Source organism: Osmerus eperlanus, unplaced genomic scaffold (genome assembly GCF_963692335.1).
Source record: "Osmerus eperlanus unplaced genomic scaffold, fOsmEpe2.1 SCAFFOLD_105, whole genome shotgun sequence".
Lineage (NCBI taxonomy): Eukaryota > Metazoa > Chordata > Actinopteri > Osmeriformes > Osmeridae > Osmerus > Osmerus eperlanus.
In genome coordinates this window covers 44027-54242 of record NW_026911365.1, presented here as the reverse complement: position 1 = coordinate 54242, position 10216 = coordinate 44027, and positions in this window count along the sequence as shown.

Genomic DNA, 10216 nt, shown 5'->3' with positions numbered 1-10216 from the left:
GAGGGAGCAGGGTTAGGGTCAGGACATGATCAGAATCAGAATGGGATTTATTCGCCATGAAAGTTTGCACAGACAAGGAATTTGCTTTGGCAGGAAGGTACATACAATAAACATATACCTACAATTTAAATATGTGGACTATCTATACTAAGGGTACATAAACTAGCAGTACTAAGTGGGATTAGAATAGAATTAAATATACAATAAAATAAAATATAAGTTGCCGTAAATTACAATATAAAAATACAAATATTACAAAAAATACAAATGTACAAGATACCATTTTGTAATGACAAGATACCATTTTGTAATGCAGGGAGCAGGGTCAGGGTCAGGACCTGATACACCATGGAGGGACAGGGTTAGGGTCAGGACATGATACACCATGGTGGGAGCAGGGTCAGGACATGATACACCATGGTGGGAGCAGGGTCAGGACATGATACACCATGGAGGGAGATGGGGAACGGGAGATGGATGGAGGGGATGGATGGATAGGATTGGGGCAGAGAGAAAGGCCAAGAGGGGGCAGTAGAATTCACAGCACATCTCTGCCTGCACCCAACACCTGTAACCTGAGAGACAGTAACACTCTGGCCTCATGGCTATGGCCTCATGGGCTGTTACACACTCTGGCCCTCATGGCTATGGCCTCATGGGCTGTTACACACTCTGGCCCTCATGGCTATGGCCTCATGGGCTGTTACACACTCTGGCCTCATGGCTATGGCCTCATGGGCTGTTACACACTGTGGCCTCATGGTTATGGCCTCATGAGCTGTTACACACTCTGCCCTCATGGGACTATACCGTAAATTGCGAGCATTTAAACGCGCAATTGAATGGGCCTTCTTCTCTCTTTCTATCATGGATCAGCCACCAAAGTCAAAACAGCGAAAACAAAGATAACGAAGTTGTTGTACTTCTTCATGAGGTAACAGCGAATTTAAATATTATACAAGGCCGGAATTCCCCACCGACACAAAAAATGCCACCTGTAATATTGCATGGCTACTTAATCTGTAACGCAAATTATTCTGTAGTCACTCAACTAAAAAAGTGTGATCCTTGTGGCAAAAATCCTTTCAGCTCGTCTCCTTGGCCTATGTCTTCGTCTTGCTCGGATTACTGCTGCCATTTCACCAGGAGGCATATGCGAGGAGACCCGCATCCTGGTTTACACCCGCTTTTAAGAGTTTACGCATCCCCTCCCATCTTTTTATGGGAAACTCTTCCCCCTTGACCCTCTCGTGAATGCATATGCATGACACGGAAAAGCGTAATTTGCCATTTTCAGTTCCCGCGACAGGCAGTCTGCGCTTTTACCTCAGTGCGGCATGTTTGTACATACCTCGCCATGCTTTTATGCGCACGTTGCGAAACAAATACGCCTGAAATGGTTGCAAAAGCGTTAGTAAATGAGGCCATGAGTGTATATGTGAGAGAGAGAGAGAGAGAGCGAGCGAGCGACAGAGCCAGGACACAGAGAGGGAGGGAAAGAGAAGTGAGAAGCATTTAGTCTGACAAATCTTTTGTCTCTGTTCATTAGGGTTAGGGTTACAACTGTATTTCAATCAGGAGATTGACCTGGGATGAGTAAATTGATTTATTTTGTTTATTTACAGAATGATAAATGTACTGCAAGTGTTTGGAACTTAGACCCCATGGGGAATTATTGATAAAAGGGCGCCTGCCCTAGCCTGGCTCTGCCCTCCTACGTACTTTCGCTTAATTTTCATTTTGCTTCTGTACTAGGTCTGGGATTTCGGTGGGATTTTCGAGGGAGTGGCTGAGAACTATGACGTTGATGTCATAGTTCCCCGCTCCTCATCTCTCTCCACTGGCTACCTATCATAGCCCGTATCAGATTCAAGACCCTGGTATTGACCTTCCGAGCAGTGAACGGGACTGCACCCGTCTGCATCAAGTCTCTCCTGCAGACTTACACCCCCACCAGTCACCTACGGTCTTCTTCAGACAACCGCCTGGTGGTCCCACCGCTCAAGACCGCCCGGTCCCAACACAAGCTCTTCTCCTGTCTGGCCCCCCAGTGGTGGAATCAACTCCCCACCTCCATCAGAGACACTGACTGTCTCTCCACCTTCAAGAAAAGGCTCAAGACGCACTTGTTCCGGGAGTACAACGGTACTTAGGAATGGTTTGCTGGACCCCATGTTAGTTTCCTCAAGGATCGCAATGACTCTTGCTTAGAGCCTTGCTGCTCTTGTTGGTTAGTGGTAACTGATTTAAATTGTTGAAATATTTTTTACTGTTGCTTGCTTTTCTACAGGTACACTTGCACTTATATCAGTTCATGTTGTTTAATTGTAACTTGTTTAACTACATGCTCTTATGGTTCTTCCCTTTGGCACTTACTTTGGTTGTTCACAATGTGTGCTTCATGTTTTGGCTACTCGCAATGTTTTGTTATGATCAGTGACCTATGCACTTTGTAAAGCTCTCTCTTGGAAGTCGCTTTGGATAAAAGCGTCTGCTAAATTAATAAATATAATGTAATGTTGTGCGCTCGTTTGAGTTGTAGTTCAGTAATGGCGGCGGAGAAAAATGCGAGCGAAGCTATTCGGTCCGTTGTGGCAACGCTGCCGAATATCCAGAGCAAGAACAATACTTGCCGAGTTTTGTTGGTGGCCATGATTTTGTGGCTCTCCTCCCCACGGGGTTCGGGAAAAGTTTGATTTTCCAGCTACGGCAGCTAAATTTACATGTAGTCATTTAGCAGACGCTCTTATCCAGAGCGACTTACAGTAAGTACAGGGACATTCCCCCCGAGGCAAGTAGGGGGGAATGGACCAAGGACACAACATCATTTCGCACGGCCGGAAATCGAACCAACAACCTTCTGATTAATAGCCGACTCCCTAACCGCTCAGCCATCTGACTCCCTATTTAGCTAGCTCCGTTACAGTAGTGGTGAAGGAGTTGGCTAAGGCGAACGCTAGCGATTGGTTATGGCAGATCAGAGTGGCTCTGGGCAGATGCAATAGTTTTAAACTTCAACAGAGTACCCGCCTTCAAGGAAGTTAACGCTTGTCAATGGAGTGAGCCCAGACTCTGTACAAATGAAACGTACGAGAGCCTGGTTAGGACCAGGCTACGCCTGCCCAACATCCGAAGAAGAATCCCCCACGGAGGCCAGACACTGGTGGCGGTGGCGGCAGCCTCCGACCCAGCCAGAGGAGTCGAGGAACAGAGACAAGGCACCGGATGGTGACGAGGAGGTGGAGAGTCGTGCACTTGATAGCATGGACAAACTAAACAGGGAGAGAAATGTATTTAAAGGCACGGCATCATTGTGATAGGCTGACAGATACGAGGAAGATTTGACAGTGTTAATTGATAGACGAGAGCGCTAATCGACACTGAAACCCAGATGACAGCCCGACATAGGAAGGTGGGAAAGTAGAGAGTGTTCATAGAGGGTGGAGTAAGTAGTGAAACATTATTGTGTATGCCTGAGTGCAGGGATCGGTCTTGTCTGACTAAACTTGCGCTAAGCTTCATTTGTTCTACTGGTCGGACAACCCCAGCTTTAGAATGTCCCTAACCCTAACCCTCTCCAGGGCGCTATTGTGAGAATCTCTCTTTGCCCTACAACCATCCCCCCCACCATCACCTCATTCACACTCCACTCCTTTTCTCACTTGCTCACTGCTTCTCTCCCACCAGACCTGAAACTAGGCCAACCCTTCCATACTTGGTGTGGACGGGGTGGATGCAGGGATGGAGGGGAGAGGGGGATGCAGGGATGGAGGGGAGAGGGTAGAGGGGGGTGGAGGTGTGAGAGGGTGTGCCTTCGTTGGCAGGTTGTCCATGTAAATCCTGGGTGCCATCTGATGCCTGTGTGTGACGACGTGTCAGCCTGGTCCAGACACTGAGAAAAGAACTGGCTGCTATAAATAGGCTGTGTGTAAAACTGGAGCGTTATGAACAAAGTTCCCTGGAGTAGTGTCACTTTACTACCCCTCACCCCTCCCTGGTCTCTCTTCTTAGCAGGTTCTTTATACCAGAGTGCGTCATGAAAGGTGGAAAAAAAACGACTTGAAAACACAAGAAGACTGGCACTGGGAGCAGAGCTACGGGACAGATTACACACTGTGTGTGAGTGTGTGTGTCTGTGTGTATGTGTGTGTGCATGTCTGTGTGTGTGTATGTATGTGATGTAACTAGGGCTCAAATCTCTGGTGTGTGCAAGAAATCCTCCCCTCCCCCTCTCCTACTCTCCTACTCTCCTCTCTCCTCTCCTCTCCTCCTGCATTTACTTTTGCGTTCCTTGCAGTCAAGAATCTTGTATGCAACTAAACTAAGCACCGATATCCATGAGCGTGTTGAGCTGCTATCTTGTATAAAACCGTTTCCTTTGACATCACAAGCTGATGTCTCGTGGCATCCACAGTGTCTATGAGACCAGCTTGTATCTGGGCTGAATATTCAGCCATTTTTTTTTCCTTTTTCCTCTTTTTATATAAAACAAGCGTCTTTTCAAGAGCTATTGCACACACACACACTCATACATATACACACTCATACATATAAACACTGTGTGACGCAACAGCCGTTGGTCATGTTCCCGAGGTCCAGTTCTCAGAGAGGCTGACTGGAGGCCTTTGTCTGAGCAGACTATAAAAATACAACTAGAGCAGGGTTACCACACACACACACACATTCACCCATACACAAAAATACATAATATTCAAAACGTGAACTAAGTCTGACCTCAGAGGGAGCTTGTACTGTGTGTGTGTCTATGTGTGTGTGTGTGTGTGTCTAACCCTGCACTGAGCTGGGGAGGGTTCTAACCCTGCACTGAGCTGGGGAGGGTTCTAACCCTGCACTGAGCTGGGGAGGGTTCTACGATGAGGAAAGGAGGTCCTGTGTTCACTGCCCTGGGACTAAAACACTGCCCCACCCCACCAACCACCACTACCCCCCCCCCCACCACCACCACAGCAGGCCCCCCCCCCCCACCACCACCACAGCAGGCCCCCCCTGGCAGGGCGTCAGGGAGACCGGGTGCACCCAACAACTTCCTGGAAGAATCTGTCACCTGGGACCCCCAGACACCCTTCAGGTTCGAGTCTGAGGGGAAGGGGGGCAACCCTGCCGTCCTCCACTACAGACCAGTATCACTGTTACCCTTCTTTTAAAAAACAATTGAACGTGCTGTATCTAACCAACTGTCAAACTTCCTCTCTCAGAACAACCTGCTTGACCCCAACCAATTGGGCTTCAAGACTGGCCACTCCACAGAGACTGCCCTCCAGTCTGCCAGAGCGGCTTTGAGGTCATCCGTCATCATTCTGCTGGACCTTTCTGCAGCATTTGATACGGTTAACCCCCAGATACTGCTCTGCAGACTTTCTGAGATGGGCATCACTGGCACTGTGCTCCAGTGGATCTCATCCTACCTTTCGGGAAGATCCTACCAGGTCTCCTGGGGAGGCAAACTGTCAGGCCCTCGCCAGCTCTCCACTGGTGTCCCACAGGGCTCCGTCCTTGGACCCCTCCTCTTCTCTCTGTACACCACCTCACTTGGACCAATCATCACCTCCCATGGCTTCTCATAGCACTGCTACGCTGACGACACGCAGCTGTACCTGTCGTTCCCCCAGACCGATCCGGGGATCTCAGCTAGGAGGCCATCTCCGCCTGGATGACCGAGCACCACCTCCAGCTGAACCTCGCCAAAACAGAACTCCTCATCATCCCGGCCAAACCCTCCATCTCCCACGATCTCTCAATCACCCTGGGATCTGCGACGGTGACCCCTTCATCCTCTGCCAGGAACCTTGGGGTTACCATGGATGACGAGCTCTCCTTCACAGCCCACATTGCTGCGGTCTCCCGGTCGTGTAGATTCACCCTCTACAACATCCGGAATATCAGGACATACCTGTCTGAGCACTCCACCCAGCTGCTAGTCCAAGCACTTGTCCTCTCTAAGTTGGACTACTGCAACTCGCTGTTCACCGGTCTCCCAGCATGCGCAACCCGCCCTCTCCAGAGGATTCAGAACGCGGCGGCCCGCCTGGTCTACAATCTACCCAGACGCTCCCATGTTACCCCCCTCAGATTCAAGACCCTGGTACTGACCTTCCGAGCAGTGAACGAGACTGCACCCGACTACATCAAGTCTCCTGCAGCCTTACACCCCCACCCGCCACCTACGGTCTTCTTCAGACAACCGCCTGGTGGTCCCACCGCTCAAGAGCGCCCAGTCCCAACACAAGCTCTTCTCCTGTCTGGCCCCCCAGTAGTGGAACCAACTCCCCACATCCATCAGAGACACTAACTGTCTCCCCACCTTCAAGAAAAGGCTCAAGACGCACTTGTTCCGGGAGTACAACGGTACTTAGGAATGGTTTGCTGGACCCCATGTTAGTTTCCTCAAGGATCGCAATGACTCTTGCTTAGAGCCTTGCTGCTCTTGTTGGTTAGTGGTAACTGATTTAAATTGTTGAAATATTTTTTACTGTTGCTTGCTTTTCTACAGGTACACTTGCACTTATCGCGATTCATGTTGTTTAATTGTAACTTGTTTAACTACATGCTCTTGTGGTTCTTCCCTTTGGCACTTATTTTGGTTGTTCACAATATGTGCTTCATGTTTTGGCTACCCGCAATGTTTTTGGGGCTATCTTGTTGTTATTATCAGTGACCTATGCACTTTGTAAAGCTCTCTCTTGGAAGTCGCTTTGGATAAAAGCGTCTGCTAAATGAATAAATGTAAATGTAAGTGAAAGGAGGATGGGGGGTGTTTGCAGGAGGGGGAACCACCTGCTGAATCAGGTGCTTTAACGTCATAGAGTGTGATGGAAACTGATCTCCCTTATAAGCTAGGCTGCAGTTACCAGTCTGTCCTGAACATACACACACGCTTTGCTATTTATACTCATACACACGCGCCCGCCCTGTCACACAGAACAGCTCCAGTTTCAGAGACAGCAACTGGCTGTGCCTCGGCCCTCAAACCTGCCCCACAACACATTATACAAGGCTGCTGGCACATACACAAGCACACTCACACAAGCACACTCACACAAGGACACACACACAAGCACACACACACACACATACCTCCAACACCTCCATCTCTTCCAGCACCACATTTCGGGTGGAAGTCTCCTCTCCCTGACTGAGGCTGGAGGTACCCCCCCCCCCCCCACACACACACACACTGACTGAGGCTGGACGTATTCCTGTACTCGTGCCAGCTCACTGAGAACATTCCTCACCTGTGTGTCAGCCTGCACAGGGATTCCAGCAACATTCCCTGCTCCCTTACTTCCCTCTCCTCCCTATCTCTCCCCCTGTCTCCCTCCCTCCCTTCCCACTGTGTGTGTGTGCATATGTGGATAAGGATGTAGATGTCTGTGTGTGTATGTATGTGTGTTCCAGGTAATGTAGGTGAGATGGGAATGAAGTCAAAACGTCTAATATCGGAAAGATAATTTTTCCAGCATTCTCAGAATTCCTACTGGAATCCCCTGTCTGATCTGTCGGGTGAGAAGGAGTGTGAGAGAGGGAGAGAGGGAGAGAAGGAGAGAGAGGGAGAGAGAGGGAGGGAGAGAGAGAGAAGGAGAGAGAGGGAGAGAGAGAGGGAGAGAGAGAGAGGGAGAGAGAGAGAGGGAGAGAGTGTGAGTTATACCTCCTCTCCCCCTCTCTTCCTTTTCAGGCTAGCCTGGGCCCTGTCTGCTCACGAGATCCCTGGCCAGAGAGGCCTATTATGGTATGAGGATCCCCAACCCCCCTCTCCCACACACACACTCACGCCCTGTCTCACGCCCTGTCTCACGCCCTGTCTCACAGGGGCACACTTACACACACTCGCTCCAGCTCGGTGTGGGGGGGTGATGCTGTGAGGTCGAGGATTCCTCACCTGCAGCACACTCCTGGGGAGGGGGGGGGGGGGTATGTGTGCGGGGGGAATGTGTGTGTGGGGGGTCAAACAGTTTATGAAATAAGGCAGAGCTGGTTCATGTTCCTACTCAGAGACGTTAGCGCTGTCAACCCTAAAACCACCATCACATCACAGACTACAGCAGGCACCCTAACCACCATCACATCATAGACTACAGCAGGCACCCTAACTACCATCACATCACAGACTACAGCAGGCAACCCTAACCACCATCACATCACAGACTACAGCAGGCACCCTAACCACCATCACATCACAGACTACAGCAGGCAACCCTAACCACCATCACATCACAGACTACAGCAGGCACCCTAACCACCATCACATCACAGACTACAGCAGGCACCCCTAACCACCATCACATCACAGACTACAGCAGGCACCCTAACCACCATCACATCACAGACTACAGCAGGCACCCTAACCACCATCACATCACAGACTACAGCAGGCAACCCTAACCACCATCACATCACAGACTACAGCAGGCAACCCTAACCACCATCACATCACAGACTACAGCAGGCACCCTAACCACCATCACATCACAGACTACAGCAGGCACCCTAACCACCATCACATCACAGACTACAGCAGGCACCCTAACCACCATCACATCACAGACTACAGCAGGCACCCTAACCACCATCACATCACAGACTACAGCAGGCACCCTAACCACCATCACATCACAGACTACAGCAGGCAACCCTAACCACCATCACATCACAGACTACAGCAGGCACCCTAACCACCATCACATCACAGACTACAGCAGGCACCCTAACCACCATCACATAACAGACTACAGCAGGCACCCTAACCACCATCACATCACAGACTACAGCAGGCACCCTAACCACCATCACATCACAGACTACAGCAGGCACCCTAACCACCATCACATCACAGACTACAGCAGGCACCCTAACCACCATCACATCACAGACTACAGCAGGCACCCTAACCACCATCACATTACAGACTACAGCAGGCACCCTAACCACCATCACATAACAGACTACAGCAGGCACCCTAACCACCATCACATCACAGACTACAGCAGGCACCCTAACTACCATCACATCACAGACTACAGCAGGCACCCTAACCACCATCACATCACAGACTACAGCAGGCACCCTAACCACCATCACATCACAGACTACAGCAGGCACCCTAACCACCATCACATAACAGACTACAGCAGGCACCCTAACCACCATCACATCACAGACTACAGCAGGCACCCTAACCACCAACAGCGTGCTCTTCCTGTTGCCTCCACCACCCCGGCCTTCACCCGTGGTTCTGTGTACCCTCTACCTACAGGTGAATGGGTATCTTAGCTCTCTGCACGGATGTTGAGACAGTGTCCCTGTCAGAGAGCCGGACAAGATATACGTCAAAACGAATGTGTTTGTATTGTCAATAGTGTGTTGACAATACAGGGAGGGGTGTGTGTGTAGGGGTGTGTGTCTGTGTGTGTGTGTGTGTGTGTGTAGTGGTGTGTGTGTGTGTGTATACTGGACAAGCTGTCCCAAGACCACAGCTGAGAGGAGGAATGACCCAGCACTGCACGTCCTGGATAATCTCCCAGGACTGTGTAAGTGTGTGTGTGTGTGTGTGTGAGTGTGTGTGTGAGCGTGTGTGCGTGAGTGTGTGAGTGTGTGCGTGTGAGTGTGTGTGTGAGTGTGTGTGAGTATGTGTGAGCGTGTGTGTGTGAGTGTGTGTGAGTGTGTGTGTGTGTGCGTGTGCGTATGTGTGTGTGTGTTATATCTGTCACTCAGAGGCTTGCAGCACTATTATAATGAACATACGCTTGGAGTCACATGGCTCATCTACATGAACCCCAACGGCTGTGTGTGTGTCTGTGTGTGTGTCTGTGTGTGTCTGTGTGTGTCTGTGTGTGTGTGTCTGTGTGTGTGTGTTCATCCACACTGACCTACAACAGAACACGGGTCTAATGAAGGTGTTTTACTCATGTTTTAATGTCTGAATGTTTTTAATGTCTGATGTGAGCTGAGTCAGTGACACGAGAGTTACCCTCCTGATCACAGTTACCCTCCTAATCACAGTTACCCTCCTGATCACAGTTACCCTCCTGATCACAGTTACCCCCCGATCACAGTTACCCTCCGATCACAGTTACCCTCCTGATCACAGTTACCCCCCTGATCACAGTTACCCCCCTGATCACAGTTACCCTCCTGATCACAGTTACCCTCCTGATCACAGTTACCCCCCTGATCACAGTTACCCTCCTGATCACAGTTA